Genomic DNA, 17,056 nt, shown 5'->3' with positions numbered 1-17,056 from the left:
TGCTCATCACTGCTACATAGAAATACAACTAATTTTTGTATATTGTACATTGATCTTCTATACTGCCATTTTGCTGAGCTAGTTGATTAAAAACTAAAGCTACTAGTTTTTACTGGGTTCCTTAGCATTTTCTATGTATAAGATAAGGTGTTTTACAAACAGAGATAATTTTACTTCTTTTGTTTTTCCAATCGGATACCTTTCGGTCTTTTTCTTGACTAATTGCCCTGGCTAGATCTTCCAGTATAGTGTTGAGTAGAAGTGGCAAGAGCAGACATCCTTGTCTTGTTTCCTGAAAGCTTTTAGCTTTCACCATTAAATACGACATTTGCTCTAACCGCTTTGGAAAACAATATGGAGGTTCCCCAAAAAGCTAAAAATAGATCTATCATATGATTCAGCAGTTCCACATCTGGATATTTGCCCACAGGAAAGGAACACAGGAGTTCAATGAGGTATATGCATCACTCATGTTTATCGCAGCATTATTTCCAATAGCCAAGATATGGAAACAATCCAAATGTCCAACAAGAGAATAATGGATAAAAAAGATGTGGTACATACATCTAATGGAATATTATTCAGCCAGGAGAAAGGAGGATATCCAGCCATTTGCAGAATGGACCTTCCATGAATGGACCTTGAGCACATTATGCTAAGCAAAGGAAGCCAGACAGTGAAAGGTAAGTACTGTATGATACCACCTGTATGTGTAATCTAAAAAGTTAAACTTATAAAAAACAACAACAACAACAACAACAACAATGCAGAGTAAAATGGTGGTTACCTGGGGATGGGGTAGGGAATTAAGATTGATGATGTTTAAAGGTACAGACTTGTAATGAGTACTAATAAGCCACAGAGAGCTAATGTATAGTATATTAAATGTATGTGAAAATACCTTAAGTATGTAATGTGATCAATATTGTTACAGTGGCAACCATATTGCAATGTATAAATGTATCAAAGTAATACTGTATAAGAAAAAAAAACATGATGCTTGTTTGCTATGGATTTTCTTTCTTTTTTCAATTTTTTAATGCCTATTTATTTTGAGAGAGAGAGAGAGAGCCTGCCAGCAGGGAAGGGGCAGAGAGAGAGGGAGAGAGAGAATCCCAAGTAGGCTCCACACTGTCAGGGCTGAGCCCTATGCAGGGCTCAAACGTACAAACCTTGAGATCATGACCTGAGCCAAAATAAAGAGTTGGATGCTTAACCAACTGAGCCACCCAGGTGCCCCACTGTGGATTTTCAACAGGTGACCTTCTGTTCCCAAATACACTTTGTTGAGTATATTTATTAAGAAATGGTGTTGAATTTTGTCAAATGCTTTTTCTGCATATATTTAGATGATTGTGTATCTTGTTCTTGTAGTCTATTAATATTGTGCACTATATTGATTATTTGTGTAGGTTGAACCAGTCTTGCATTCCTAGGGAAAATTCCACTTTTCATGGTGTCTAATTATTTTTATATACTGCTGGACTTGGTTGGCTAGTATTTTCTTGAGAACCTTTGCATTTATATAAAGGATGCCACAAAGGAGAGTGGTTTGTAGTTTTCACTTCTTGTGCTACCTTTTACTGCCTTTAGCATTGGTGTAATATTGGCTGCATAGAGTAAGTTGAGAAGTGTTCCCTTTCCTCTGTTTTTCAGAAGGGTTAGTGAAAAGTTGGCATTAATTCTTCTTTAAATGTTTGGTAGAATTCACCAGGGAAGCCATCTGGTCCTATACTTTTTTTTTTTTTTTTTTTTTTTAGAAGTTGATTACTAATTCAATCTCTCTACACTTGTTTTAAAGTCTGCTCAGATTTTATATTTCTCCTTTAGTTGAGAATAATGCCAACTTGATTTCAATAATATATAAAAATGCTCCTGTATATAAAAATGCTCCTGTATATAAAAAAGTCTGCCCCCCCACTTTCATGCTGATATCATCAGAAATTACACCTTTATATACTGTGTGTCAGTTAACACAGATTTGTAATAATTGATTTGTTCAACTATCTTTAAAATCAGACAGAAAGAAATGAATCAAACAAGAAATACATTTATACTGTGTTTATGTTTACCTAGGTAGTCAGTTATCTCAATAGTGTTCTTTATTTCTTCGTGTGGATTTGTATTACTGTGTGATATCTTTTTATTTCAGCCTGAGTGGCTCTAGCAAACAAATGATCAGCACTTGTTATAGGCTAACTCTGCTGGTGACAAACTCTTGCAGTTTTGTTTATCTGGGAATGTGTAAATTTCTTCTTTATTTTTGAAGGATAATTTTGTCAGATGTAGAATTCTTGGTTAAAGTATTCACTACTCGTGCAACCTACTGAAGTTCCCTTATAAGTGAGATCACTTCTCTCTTGCTACTTTCAAGATTCTCTGTTTGCTACAAGTCTTTGCTTAGTTTTCAGGGTTCCAAAAAAGGTAAATTCTCATAGTTTTGCCAGGTTTTTGTTCCTTTTGTCGAGAGGTGGAACTTTGGAGTTCCTTACTAGGTTGTTTTGGCTGACTGTAACTTTTTAATGTTAGTAGTTAGTATTTCACAAATTACTACTTGGCCTAATCTAAATCCTTATTATTTTTACTTGGATTTAAAAAAATTTTTTAATGTTTATTCATCTTTGAGAGACAGAGAGAGACAGAACATGATTGGGGAAGGGGCAGAGAGAGGGAGACACAGAATCGGAAGCAGGCCCCAAGCTCCGAGCTGTCAGCACAGAGCCTTACACGGGTCTTGAACTCACGAACTGCGAGATCATGACCTGAGCCGAAGTCGGACGCTCAAACGACTGAGCCACACAGGCACCCCTTTACTTGGATTTTTAAAATAGTTTTCTTAATTGGCCTCTTTCGTCCCAATTACAACTCCCTCTGATCCAACTGTAGCACTCCTCAATCTGTAAGATAGTGTCTAAACTTCTTAATATGGTGGTGGGGGGGGGGGCAGGAAGGGTGGGGATGCCTTCCTTCTGACTCTTCCCCATCATCCCATGAGCCACAGTGCCTTCAGTACTCAACTCTGAGTATTCCCCAGGTGTCCCATCCCACTCTTCTACCTCTATAGCTGTGCTAATGGAGTACTATTGCCTACTTTCAATTCTGTCCTTCTCCTATACTACTCACACCTATGTGTACCTCCCATCAAAGGCTTCTGACACACACAGGATAATTTAGATACCCTTCCTGGATATCCATACAGGTTCATACCTCTATCATGTATCTAGCTTGCGGAATTATTATAAAGATCAAATAGGTTAACACACATAAAGTGTATATGTAAATAATATATATAATTTTTGTCATCACACTGAATCCTAACTGTTGGCTTACTTGTCTACCCACACTAGACTGTGAGCAGCATGAGGGATAAGACTCTATTACTTCTTGGTATTCCAGTTCCTAGCACTGTGGTGGACACAAACTTTTTTCATGTATTGTAATTTTTTTTTTTTTTTTTACATTTTAAGATCCCTGAAATCAAGATGTATCTTATAATTTATGAAGTCTTATAATTAATGTAATTGTAATCACACAATGTGATCGTCATGGCCATTGCCTGAACATAGGAGAACATGGTCACAGCTTTCCATGATTTTCTCACTTATATCCAAGTTGTATGGGTCGTTGCTACTAAGTGTGCTGAATTTAACCTCTACTTAATATGTCTTCAGAAAGGTTATAACATAATTAGCTTTGAAATAAAAGTTTACTCTGTATGTAAAAAATGCATTGCAAAAACAACAGGGCATAAGATTGGTATCGATGAAGCAAGATATGTCATTTGAGGACTAATAATTCCTTTGTCTCCTTTTCCTTTTCATTTCTTTTACTTTCTTTCTTTTCTTTTTATCATTGTACCTAAGAAAGGAAGACACTCATAAGGAGTTGAAACTGTGCGGTATGATGTAACTAAAATAAATAAAAAATGATTGCTTATATAATTGAAGCCTCAGAATAGTAGAAACTCGGTAAGACAGTAAGAAGCTGGTGTGATCCAATTTTGAAGGATTGTCATCAAGACATCAAACATCAATTTGTCAGAAACATTGTTATCCTTTTATTCACATGCAATTTGGTAGAGGATAATATGGCATAATGTGTATGTTATGGTATGATTTGCAAAGTAATATTTTTTCAGAGGAACATCACACAGTGATGTGTTTTATATTTCACATTTGACGAAATACTACAACAGCTACAATTGTTTTACCACAATTACACTAGCTGCAATCCTTTATGGGATTTGTAAACGAGTGAGTTCATCAGAACTGCCACATACTGAGTTGCCTTTGACAAATGCCTGAAACTATTTGAGCCTCTGCCTTCTCACCTGTAAGGATGTTTGATGTTACATATCTTATTAACTAGTAAGGATTAAATACATACAAATACACACACTTAAAAAATAAATAGTGTGCCTGCTATGTATGTAGTTAAGTGCTAAGTGTGTTTGTTTCCTTCCTTCTGCCTATGCAGGAGGCCTGTGCAATGTAATCACGCCTGAGTGATGTGCACCAGTTCATTCACCAGTGGTGAATTATTGACTTATGTACCTATATGTTGTTTTAAAATGCATTAAAATTTAGCTGACATCTGAGAGAATTTCTAAATTATTAAGAGCTATATCACACAAATGAAAGGGGAGGATGCTTAATTCTGTTTTAGTCATTTGCAAGTGTCTGTCTTATAAGTTCTTCAGAAGCAGGAAATTGTTCATCTTTATAGTGTGGTTTGGGTAGAGCCATGACAGGTACAGGGTAGCACTTGACTGTCCTTGTCTGTTGCTTTGCCAACGTTAGGATGGGGTTGTTTGTTCCACTTGCACGAGAACTGGCAGAGAAAACGTCAACCATCTTTTCGGAGCAGAGGAAACTATTTTTACCCAATAGAGTAGAAGGTAGGTTAGCACTTTAGTAACAGGATCATAATCTAGAAAGCAGTTATTCGAGGGTCTGTGTATCTTAAAGGATTTCTTGGAAAAAAAAAAAAAAAGTATGGAGAGGCACTGGCATTTAAAAAGTCATCTTGTGGGAACATATTATTAAAAGCAGGTTAAATAAGTCTTTTAAAATGCTCAGCACAGTGTTTGGCATATAGTCACAACAGTGACCATAATGATCACTGAGCCCTCATTGCTAAATCGAGGACACACATTGCATACGATGTCTTATTTCTACCCATGCCAAACAGACTGGAGTTTTAGCACTTAATTTTCAAAGGGCTTTGGATAACTTATGAAATGGTTATGTTCCTATATAAAGGATTTGTACCCTTCCTATATTCACATTTGATTTGATTATGAAAGGAAAGCCACAGCACTGTTCTGCTTCTAATCTGTTCTTTCTAGTAGTTTCTCTCTTCTAAGCATTGCTGGACTGAACATCCTTCCCACGTGAATTATATTTACAAATGTGCAGGCATACCTGTAGAATGAATGTCAATGAGAAAAGGTGATGTAAAATAACATTTATAATTTTCATAGGTATTGTCCATTTGTCCTTTGTATAAATTTTGTCATGTTCCACCCTTTTCAGCAACACGAGACCCTGCTTCACCAAACTGTAATCATTGTAGCAAATACATTTTTGGTCAACCTAAGTGATGAAAAATGGTTTCTCAGTGTGGCTTTGAATTCGCATTTTTGTGAGTGTGTTTGAGCATCTTTTCATCTGGATAATAATCATTTGTATTTCCTTCTCGGTGAACTGTTTCTGTTTGTTCTTTGCTCATTTTTCTATTCGGCTGTTGTTTTGTTTGTTTGTTGACTTGTAAGAGTTCTTTAAAAATCAAGGACAATAGCAGTTTAATGATAACATGGGTTACTTTTCCAGAATTATCTTTTGAGTTTATTTATGGTGGGTTTTGGCAATGTACCTATTTACTTTTCCGTAGTTGAGTGTATCAGAGTTTATGGTTTTTGTGTCATCCTTGGAGAGATTTCCCCAATTTCAAGGTTCTTTTAAAAATCCCATGCTTGGAGCGCCTGGGTGGCTCAAGTCGGTTAAGCGTCTGACTTCAGCTCAGGTCACAATCTCGCGGTCCGTGAGTTCGAGCCCCGCATCGGGCTCTGGGCTGATGGCTCAGAGCCTGGAGCCTGCTTCTGATTCAGTGTCTCCCTCTCTCTCTCTGACCCTCCCCCGTTCATGCTCTGTCTCACTCTGTCTCAAAACTAAATAAAAATGTTTAAAAAAAATTAAAAAAATCCCATGCTTTACCATAATAATTGTTAAATATAAATTATTACTCATCTAAAATTAGTTTGAATAAATAACGAGAGGTAGAGAGTCAACATCTTTCCCTGTATAACTATTCACTTTTCTCAACATGTCTTATTAGATAATCAAATTTTGTTTGCTGATTTGCAATAAAACCTCTTCATATTCTACACTTCCAAATTCCCTCACATTCAATTTTTGATTTTTTGATTCTTTAATCTGTCTATTCTTAAGCTAATACGAAATTGTTTTACACGTAGAGGTACACAAATACTTACCTCAGCAGAATGTTGAATGACTTAAGCCTATTTAATCATCACAGAAGGAATTTTTTGCTTTACAGAAGCAAATAGAAAGCTGCATCAAAAACTTACTGGTCACAATTAAATTATTATTTTCCTAAAAAAATTGTAATGTTTATTTTATTTTTGAGAGACAGAGAGAGACAGCGCGTGAGTGGGGGAGGAGTGGAGAGAGGGAGACACAGAACCCAAGCAGGGTCCAGGCTCTGAGCTGTCAACACAGAGCCGACGTAGGGTTCAAACGCACGAACCACAGATCGTGACGTGAGCCGACGTTGGACGCTCAACTGACTGAGCCACCCAGGCCCCAAGGTCACAATTAAATTATTAAAAAATATTTTAGTATCCAAATTTAGACGTTTAATGTAGAAGTTTATATACGTTCCCTGTCAAAGTCCCTGGAATTGAACGATGAAATTCTATTATAGCAAATATTGCTTAAGAAATATATGCACTCTGGGATGTATTCATTGGTTACTTCATTAACAGGTTCCAGCAAACTAATTACATCCTATACAAGCAATGACTGATGATCAAAAGAACTTACATTATTTAATAATGAAAGATTTTTGTAGTTTTTATTTAGAGTCTCTTTTATATAGAATGGCTTCTGTTCGACATGTTTAAACATCTATGTTCAGAACAGACAGTTCCAAAATGAAGAGTGTTAACAGTACTAAAACTCTCATAGTCTCCAACACACTTGTTCTGTTGTTGTCAATGATAATTTTATGGCACTTTTCCTTATAGTTTTCCATTGTCTAAACATATCTTCATTCCCTCCCACTGTGATGATTTTGGAGTGAGACCTAGAAATCTCTCTGCAATTAAGTAAAACAAAACAAGCATTATTAAATTTATTATTAATCTGTCATGCTGTTAAACTTACTATTCCCGCATGTCCAAATGCCTGAAATAAGACTCAGAAGGGTACACTTAACATCACTAACATTAAAAATATATATTGTTTGAACAGCAAAATGTAATTCAGGAAAAAAAATGTTTTTCAACTTCTAAAAGGAATTTTTACTACAATTCATAACTTGGGAAAAATCTAAAAAATTCTCTTCATCTATTAAAAATTACTATAAGCCCATAGCAATCTTCTTCTCAATGACATTGTCCTTTAAATTCCTAGTTTCCATAGACACCCAAACAGAAAATTGTCTCATTAGAATACCATAACCAAGTCTTTTGTTTTGAAGTTTGAGCAATGGAAGGAAATATGTTTTGAATACTTTGCTTTTCTCTAAGATTTATTTTTTCTTATTGTTGCTTAGATGGGTCATTATGTCTGGCTGGAGGGTAATTTGTCACAGATCTTGTACAGGATTTTGAAGTTTTTGTCACCTCGATTACAGGAGAAGCAAAATTAACCTTCTTGTTTTTAATTTATCTTAACCAGATTTGAAGATTTCTCAAGAGGAACTTTTTCTTGAAGGACCCTTGTCCTAAAGGGAATTAAACAACTAAAAGTAAAATTCAACCTTTACAGGATAGTTGGTTAATGTTATGAACACTAACCAGTTGGTTAAACAATTCCACAATGACCAGAAGTCTACAGTTGAGAAACCCCCTCTCTTATTAACAGCAATGTTCTTGGGTCCAAATAGAGAAATTGTGAGACAGAATAGGTTTTGAATAACGTTAAGTTTCTGTAGCGTTAAAAAGGATGTAGGATAAGCAAGCACACAGAGTGCTTGTAAGGTCAAGACCATGGTCGTGTAACTCCCAGGAAGTCTTTGCTATCCCGGTCACTCAGCACTCAGGATCATAATAGAGGAGGTTAGGTGAATCTACTCCATCTTATCTCAGAAAGCCCGTCAGCCTTGATTGCTACCCAGTCATATGGCCCTTTCCAGAGCTACTATACTAGACCCCATGCTTCCCTGTGGCTGCTTGATCACTACTGGTTACTCTTTACGAAGAATATTGACAATGAAGTCTGGTTGCTCGGCCTCCTACATGGTCCTCAGTCTGAGTCCGGTTTATCTTGGATCCAGTATAGGCACACATTCTAACAATTTTTTGAGTTAATGTTTCAAGAAGGAAATGACCAAGAGTAAAATCAGGCGTCACCGTCACCAAGGCTAGACAAAAAACTACCAAACCAGGGGTTAACGCTTTCCTTCCAATAATCTGCTCAGTTTTATACTAAATTTGTATAAAAGTTACATTAATAATTTTTCTGCCTTACATTTCTATAAATACTCATTACTTTAAAAGGACACAACCCTGCTATCTAAACATACCCTCTTAATATTGGTATTAGCTGTCAATGTATTTCTGTATTTAAAGACATTTATTAATAATTGTTTTTCCACATAAAATTGTTCTTACGGTTTTTTATACACTATCTATGAGATGTTTAAACAAGGTAAAATGGAAGCTAGTACATGCTAAGAAGGAATCAATGAAATCACAAAAAATCCTTAAGTATTAAGTAACCTATTTTGTATTAATAGCCAAAGCTTGCTTGCAGAGAATATAATTAGTTTGCTGGAACCTTCTGAAAAAGTAAGCAAATATACCAGGGTGCCTGTATTTTGTTTATGATATTTAACAATCATTTATCTCTTAACTCCAGGAAAAATACCGTTTTTCAAAATAATAAAATTGTCTCAATTTGTATCTGCAGCTCAGGTATACTGGATCCTCACAAATGTTAGTATTTTCCTTGGATGTTAACTTTTGGGCACAATGGATAAACTTAAAAAAATCATATTCAGGAAATAATAGCCACTTATCCCAAAGTTTGCAAGTCACAATCAATTTTTGTGAAATTCTTTTGTACAGCATTTATGGAAAAATTACATGGTCCTCTTGATTTGTTTTCATGCCACATTTTTCTTGGCTTTCCTAACAAATCTTAATAATAAACAACTTTAGAAGCCCCTATTGGGCATCTTACATTGATCTTTATTGTGCTATTGGCTTCATCTGCTAATTATTTATGTGGGGTTTTTGCATAGCTATAAGGTTGGGGGCTAGTTTACTATTTTTATGCAGCCTTGCCAGGTTACAATATAAATATCATGCTAACTTCCTTTAGCATGTTTTTAAATCCTAGAAAAACCTTACCATTTGGTCATTTTTATTATAAAGTTTCTTTTTTTCCCCAGCAAATAGCGTTTCTTTTATGGTTAAGAATTTCAGTGCAATCATTGACTCACAACAGTGTGTTGTTTCATTCTTGATAGTAAGCCTGGGATGATGATCAGACACCAGCTAGACAGAGGTCATGGAATTCAGTTTGCTTCTTTTTCCCCTCATTATGGAAAGTCCACTCCCTTCTTATGCCCCCAACATGGTGATACAGTGTGGGTGTGCACAGATCATTGTTCCCTGGAGGCCTTGGGACTCACCTTCTTTGCGTTCCCCAAATTACTCCACAGCACTTCTCAGATCCCTAATCGTGAGTAACTAGCCTTCCTTTAGACAGGATGACAGACCCTATCCATGAACTGGCTGGTAAGTCACTGTCATCAGCTGTGTGACTTGCCAAGCAAGGAGGTGTCTGTTATACTTCAAGCTAACTTCCTTGAAACAGAGACCTTCCTATTCTCCACGTTTGAAACCATTTAAATAGTATTGGGAAGATCAACTCCTTAAATATTTTTTTGAGTTCCCTGTAATCTATTCTAGATCTCACGTGTTTTTGATGATTGTGGTTACAAAGAGGGCTGAGCTCGGTAAAGGTGAGATTTTTGACCACTTATATCTCAAATATAACAATTAGATGATTTTTCTCCCTGGAGCAGTTTAAGAAATTTAGGTTTTCCTTTGAATTCATTTGCATGGTGTTGAGTGAAGTTTTCAATTAGGATTTTTTAACTTTCTCATGTAACTGTGATTATGTTCTTTTCACCATAATTTTCAAGTTTATCTGTTTCATCTTCTCTCTCCAAAAAATTTACAATAGTTAATATGTTTTCTAAGCAAACAAACTTCTGCTAGCATTGATTTTTTTTCCTTCATTGGTCTTTTAAATTCTTATATTGAAGGTTTATTCCATTCCCTTTTATTCTTTAATCATTTAGAAGTAAGTGTTTTGATTTTGGCATTGCTCTTTGCAGCTCAGTGGTTTCTATATATGGTATCTCCTTCATAGTGATTTTCCAGACATTCTGTAATTTTAGGTTCGATTTTCTCTTTGGCCTAAGGTACGCGTCCAGGTTAGTTTTTCTTTAGTTGGCTTGGTTGTGTGCCTTCTGCTATCTTTTTGAGCTTATTCCTTTGTTATAAATGTTGTCAACTCTTTTTTTTTTTCTTTTTAGGAATTTGAGGCTTCTTTATGGCTAGGCCAGGTGACTTGTGATTGATTTTCCCATGATTTCTGGAAAACAAGCTATTTCCTTTGGGAGGGGGGAGGAATCTGTGCATGTTTACAGAGGGCTGTCGTAGACTCTGGGTCTGGAGTTCTCTCTTGTCCAGCAAGAGAGCAGATGCAGGATTAAAATGCCAGAGAGGCTAATGTCCAGGAGGCGACAAGAGCCCCAAGTATGGGTCCTTGCTCCAATTTTATTAGAATCAAAAGGCTTACAAGCGTGATGGGCGTGCACAAAGAGACAATGAAACTGTGAACATGAACTCATGGACATGAGGGAAAGGGAGTTTCGAAGATATGCAGTGTTAGGGGTTTGGGTCAATACGAAACAAAATTCTGGTGCTGGGCAGAAGGTTGTGTACAGCAAACATGAGGTGCCACCTGTTTACCTGAACTGACCTAGGGGACTAGAAAGACAGAGCATGCTACCTCAGGGTCAATAAGCACCTTTCTTTTGCTAATTAGCTCAGCTCTGGGCAACTTCACCCTGCTGAGGTCTCAAGTCCCATTTTCCTGTTTTTTGTCCTTCCTTCCTGTGAAAGCAGCTTTCTGCTATTGTACTAAATTGGAGGGCATTTCCGCCCAACGCCTCAACTAGTTTACCTCATTTTTGATGTTTTCTTCCTGAGGCTTTTCTATTCCTGTATCTTTGTCCTATACTGGGGCCTTTGCCCTGTTTTCCTAATCTCGGATGCGTACATTCTGTGGCTTTCTATTTCTTTATGCCTTGTTAACCCATCGGTGCAAGCTCAGGGAATTCCTAAACGTATTCCCCACAGAGGGTCTATCTTATTTCACATTCGATTGAGGAAAGCTCAACTGAAATCTTATCCTACAATTTTTCTTCCCTGACCTATAAAAGAAGCAGAGCTGATGTTGGGGTGTGTATTCATTTCCTTCAATTACCAGAACTCCAAACTGAGTGGCATATCATAGCAGGAATGTATTGTTTCACAGTCCGGAGGCCGGAAGTCTGCAAAGAAGGGGTCAGCAGGGCCACGCTCCCTCCGAAAACTGTAGAAGAATCCTTCCCTCTTTCTAGTTTCCAGTGGTTTGCTGGTCATCTGTGGTGTTCCTTGACTTGTAGATCCATCACTCAATCCTTTGTCTTCACATGGCATTCTCCCTGTGTCTTCACAAGGCCACCTTCTTATAAGGACACCGGTCCTATTGTTGTAGGAGCCCATCTTATCCAGTATGACCTCATCTTCACTAATTGCATCTGCTACCAATCTATTTCCAAATAAGGTCACATTCTGAAGTGCGGGGGGCGGGTAGGACTTCAACACGCCTTGTCGGAACACCATTCAACCCATGACAGGGTGCATCCACCCTACATTCCTTATTCTGACTATCTCCTGTATTTTAACAATTGTTTCATTTAAAAACACAGATCTTGGAAATATGGTTGTTTATATAGCCGCTCCTTGGTAAAAGTTCTCTTATGAAGTGTTTGTCACTTTGGGTTCCTGTTCCTTTTTTTTTTTTTCCTGTTATCTTTGTATACATTCTGATCTGGTTATAAAGTTGAAATATAGGTAACAATGTCATTTCTTGTGAAGTGTTTGTCACTTTGGGTTCCTGTTCCTTTTTTTTTTTTCTTTCTGTTATCTTTGTATACATTCTGATCTGGTTATAAAGTTGAAATATAGGTACCAATGTCATTTCTCATAAAAATTGTAAGAGATCTCATTATACACCCAAATGCTTTTTAAGAAGCAAATGGTCATTTTTGTTCAATAGGAAACTGATTTTGAACTCAGTGTATGAAACCTCATCTTTACTTCAAGCTTATTTTTTTTAAGAGGTAATGTTAATTGTGCAATATTTAGGGTAAATACTAATGCTGCCTTAGAAATAATGAACTCCAACATTTTAAAGTGACTTCTAAAACCAATGTTAGAACAGAATTAGCCAACCATGATATATTGGTTATTTTATTTAAACTTGGGGATGGGAACAGAATAAAACATCACATGTAAGGACCTGGTGGGAGTTAGCTAAAATTTCTTTTCTAATCTAAGTATACTGAGTGGGCCAAGAAACTCATAGGTAATTCCTTTGGACAGACCTGCTTCATTCTCTTATCAAGTTCACCATCAACTTTGGTTTGAAAAGAACAAAAAGACTTCAAAAATAGACTTACAAATATGTTATTGAGTAAAGGTTAAAAGACAGACTCACTCTCTTATAATAAGGAGTTCCATAAATACCACTACTAGAAGTAGCCATTTGGAAGCTTCTCCAATTGGTTAAGGAGGAAATAAAGTCTCAGCTTTCTTTATCTGTTGACTAATATATGACATGGGGAATTAAAGAAGGGAGAAAGCCTTTACTTGTCTCCCTTGAATTGTAGGGACAGGAGTTTGGTCCTGACCTTTCAATGGTAGTTCATGCCTATGCATGGCCACCATTTTGAGTAAAGGGTTAGTTATCACATCACATCAGAGTCTGGCACCCACAAGTCAGGACAGGCTTAAATCATAATGAGTTCAAGGAATAGGGTACGGGAGTGGATTTCATATACTCTCAGCTGAGTTTGATTCAGCCTAGATCTATCTTAAAATTTACATGAAGTCAATTCTTCTTTAGGGTCTTTCATTGAGTTATGAAGTGCCTTAAAAGCCTGCTACAGAGTGAAGTATTCATTTCACGTTCCCTATATAAATAGAAATGGATGGTAAGAAAATATTGGAATATTTTCATACATAAGTTTAAACTATCAGAACACAGTATTTTCAACTTACCATCAATTTAGCATTCAGTCTTCATGTTGTACTGTGACAGGTCTCTGAATGTTTGAACATAAGCTGATTTCTGGTTAGCAGTGACTATTATTTCAGAACAGGATACACAGTATTATGTATCCCTGAAGAATGGCTATTAGCAACATGTATTGCATTTATATTAAATCATCTTCTTGTTAAATAGGACTGGATGGACATATGCCCAAATAGTACCACAAAAGGAGTCTAGAGTAAAAGAATATATTCGATTTTTACAAGTGTTATATTCTGAAAAATTAGATTCCACTCCCAGCTGTTAAAATCATTCTGAAGCAAACCAGAATTAAAGTCCTATAGCACTTACCACATTTCCATAGGAGAAAAGTTTTTGGATATTACCTCAGTTTGCAATCAATAAAAGAAAAGAAATCCACGAAATTTCATCCTTTAAACCTCAGATGGAGAGAGGAGTGGTATGTTGAATTGAAATTGAAGCCGGGTTATTACAAGACTTTACTTAAAGCAATTATTGTATTTCTTTAAAGTTCTGCAAGCTCTCAAATCACAATTTAACTGCATGACTAAAGCTATATTAAAGACTCAAAAGCAAAGTTTTCATAAAGGGAGGAAAATGGCAGCTAGAAATTTAGTGGGGTTCAAAAATACCAGCTAGATAATCATGCCACTAAAAGGTAGCATTTCATGTTAACTTAGAATGAACATAAACAAAACTTATTTAAATTATAATCTGTAAACACTTAAACCTCTAGAGCGGGTTTGGCAACGGGAAGATTGAAAGATGACGGGTTTGGTTTGGGAAACACCGATAGACTGTCAGGACAATACCACATGGCATTCGGGTGACTTTGGGGAGGCAGTGGATTGAATTACTAGCATATACACAGTTCCAGCAGTATTTTATATGCAACTCAAACCTTTATCACCCACATTCCTCCCTCCTTTCCCAACATACACACAGAACTTGGAGAAACAGAAATAAGAATGGTGGCTTCACACATTCATCTTTCAGAACAAAATCCTGGATAAAAGAAATGGGTAGTTGATATGATTTCACATGCCTATGAAGCCTGTTCTTGTCTATTCTTGCACACTGGCTAGAACGAATATCAACAAAAATCCACCCATCACAAATGTACATTTTTAACTGAGATGAATAGTTCCAGCTATTAATCTTAGGAAAGTTAAGTGATTTAGGGAGTAAACAAATACATGTAAGCTCTGACAAGGGGGAGGTCATCATAGATGAGGTTATTAAACGTAGTAAAAAGTAAAGATAATCCAAAGCATTTTTTTCACTTTCTTTCTTTTTCTTTCTTTCTCTTTCTTTCTTTCTCTTTCTTTCTTTCTTTTTTTTTTTTTTTTGTGAAAGAGAAAGAGTATGAGTGGGGGAAGGGAAGAGAGAGAGGGAGAGGAAGAATCTTTTTTTTTTTTTTTTAATGTTTACTTTTGAGAGAGAGACAGAGTGAGAGCAGGGGAGGAGCAGAAAGAGGGAGACACAGAATCCAAAGCAGGCTCCAGGCTCTGATCTGTCAGCACAGAGCCCGAGGCAGGGCTCGAACCCAAAGACTGCGAGATTATGACCTGAGCTGAAGTCGTACACCCAACCGACTGAGCCACCCAGGCACCCCGGAGAGGGACAATCTTAACCAAGTTCCACAGCCAGGGTGGAGCAAAAGATCATGACTCTGAGATCATAACCTGAGCTGAAATCAAATGTCTGATTCTTAACCGACTGAGTTACTACCCAGGCGCCCTTATTATCTTTTAAAGTATTGTGTTCCAAATGGGAATGTTCCTTGATTTCAGTGTTAGGGTAAGAAACATACTGACTGCAGGAAAATGAATTGCATCATAAAAATGTAGACATTATCTAAAAAGCTCAAGTCAGTCTTAACTGACATCCACAATTCTTACTATCAGGAATTACAATTAGGAACTTGGTATTTACTTTTCTGAATGGCTCACACAGCATTTAAATTCTTAATACATTTATTTTTCTTATTTAAAAATTTTTTAAGGTTTATTTATTTTTGAGAGAGATACAGCATGAGCAGGGGAGGGACAGAGAGAGAGGGAGACACAGCATCCGAAGCAGGTTCCAGGCTCTGAGCTGTCAGCAGAGCCCAACGCGGGGCTCGAACCCACTGGCCTTGAGATCATGACCTGAACCGAAGTCAGACGCTTAACCTCCTGAGCCACCCAGGTGCTCCAGGTGTGCAGACTTTTTAATAATACTGATGTATAAATGGAAATAAAAGTGCTGTACTTTTAAAATGTTCATGTTTTAGGTAATGTTATAGATTTCAATCTCAATAACGTTTTATTATTTAAATAGAAAACTATTTAAATAAGTCTGAAGGTTCAGGAATTTTCACTAAGCAATTAAGTGAATAAGGAAATCAAAATATTCTCTTCTTTCCTTTGGCCATTTATGTAGCTAACCTTAAATTCAAATTTTATGTCCACATTACAAAAACAAATTGCAGTGAGAATTTAGGAGTAAAGTGAAATCCTCAGTTTTACTTCTAAAATGTAAAAAATGATAAATAGAATACATTGTCACACACAACATATGGAACCCTGACTGTCTATCAAGAAACCATTATGTAAGGTACTCTCAATCCTTAAAATTATCCTAAGAAAACAAATACGACAAAGAAAGCCCAATACTCCTGATTTTCAATCCACTGCTCAATTTAAACAGGATGAATACCTTATAAAAATGAAAATCAATATGTAAAAAAAGAAAATTCCAAGACTTGTTGCTTTCAGCCATCATCCAGAATGAGTTTTACCTTTTTTTTTTTTTTTTTTTAACATTTATTTATTATTTAGAGACAGAGAGAGACACAGCATGAACAGGGGAGGGGCAGATAGAGGAGGAGACACAGAATCCAAAGCAGGCTCCAGGCTCTGAGCTGTCAGCACAGAGCCCGACCTGGGGCTGGAACTCACAAACCGCGAGATCATGACCTGAGCCAAAGTCGGACGCTTAACCGACTGAGCCACCCAGGTGCCCCGTGAGCTTTACATTTCTAATGTTTAGGTCTGGCACCAACTTTTCATACTACTTACATTACTGGACTTTGGAATTAAAGAAAAATTAAAAAGTTGTACTTTGTATTGAGACCAGAAAACATTTTAGAGTACAGAGTATAGGTTTAAACATTTTAGACACGGGGCACCCGGGTGGCTCAGTCGGTTGAGCGTCGGACTTCGGCTCAGGTCACGATCTCGCAGTCCGTGAGTTCGAGCCCCGTGTTGGGCTCTGTGCTGACTGCTCAGAGCCTGGAGCCTTTTTCAGATTCTGTGTCTCCCTCTCTCTCTGACCCTCCCCCATTCATGCTCTGTCTCTCTCTGTCTCAAAAATAAACGTTAAAAAAAAATTTTTTTTAAACATTTTAGACACATAGGTTTCTTAGAAAGATTTAATGCAATACCTTTTTAAAAATTAAGAGGGACTGT

The sequence above is a fragment of the Neofelis nebulosa genome, chromosome 6 (assembly GCF_028018385.1).
Source record: "Neofelis nebulosa isolate mNeoNeb1 chromosome 6, mNeoNeb1.pri, whole genome shotgun sequence".
Lineage (NCBI taxonomy): Eukaryota > Metazoa > Chordata > Mammalia > Carnivora > Felidae > Neofelis > Neofelis nebulosa.
Note: the sequence above shows the minus strand (reverse complement) of the source record.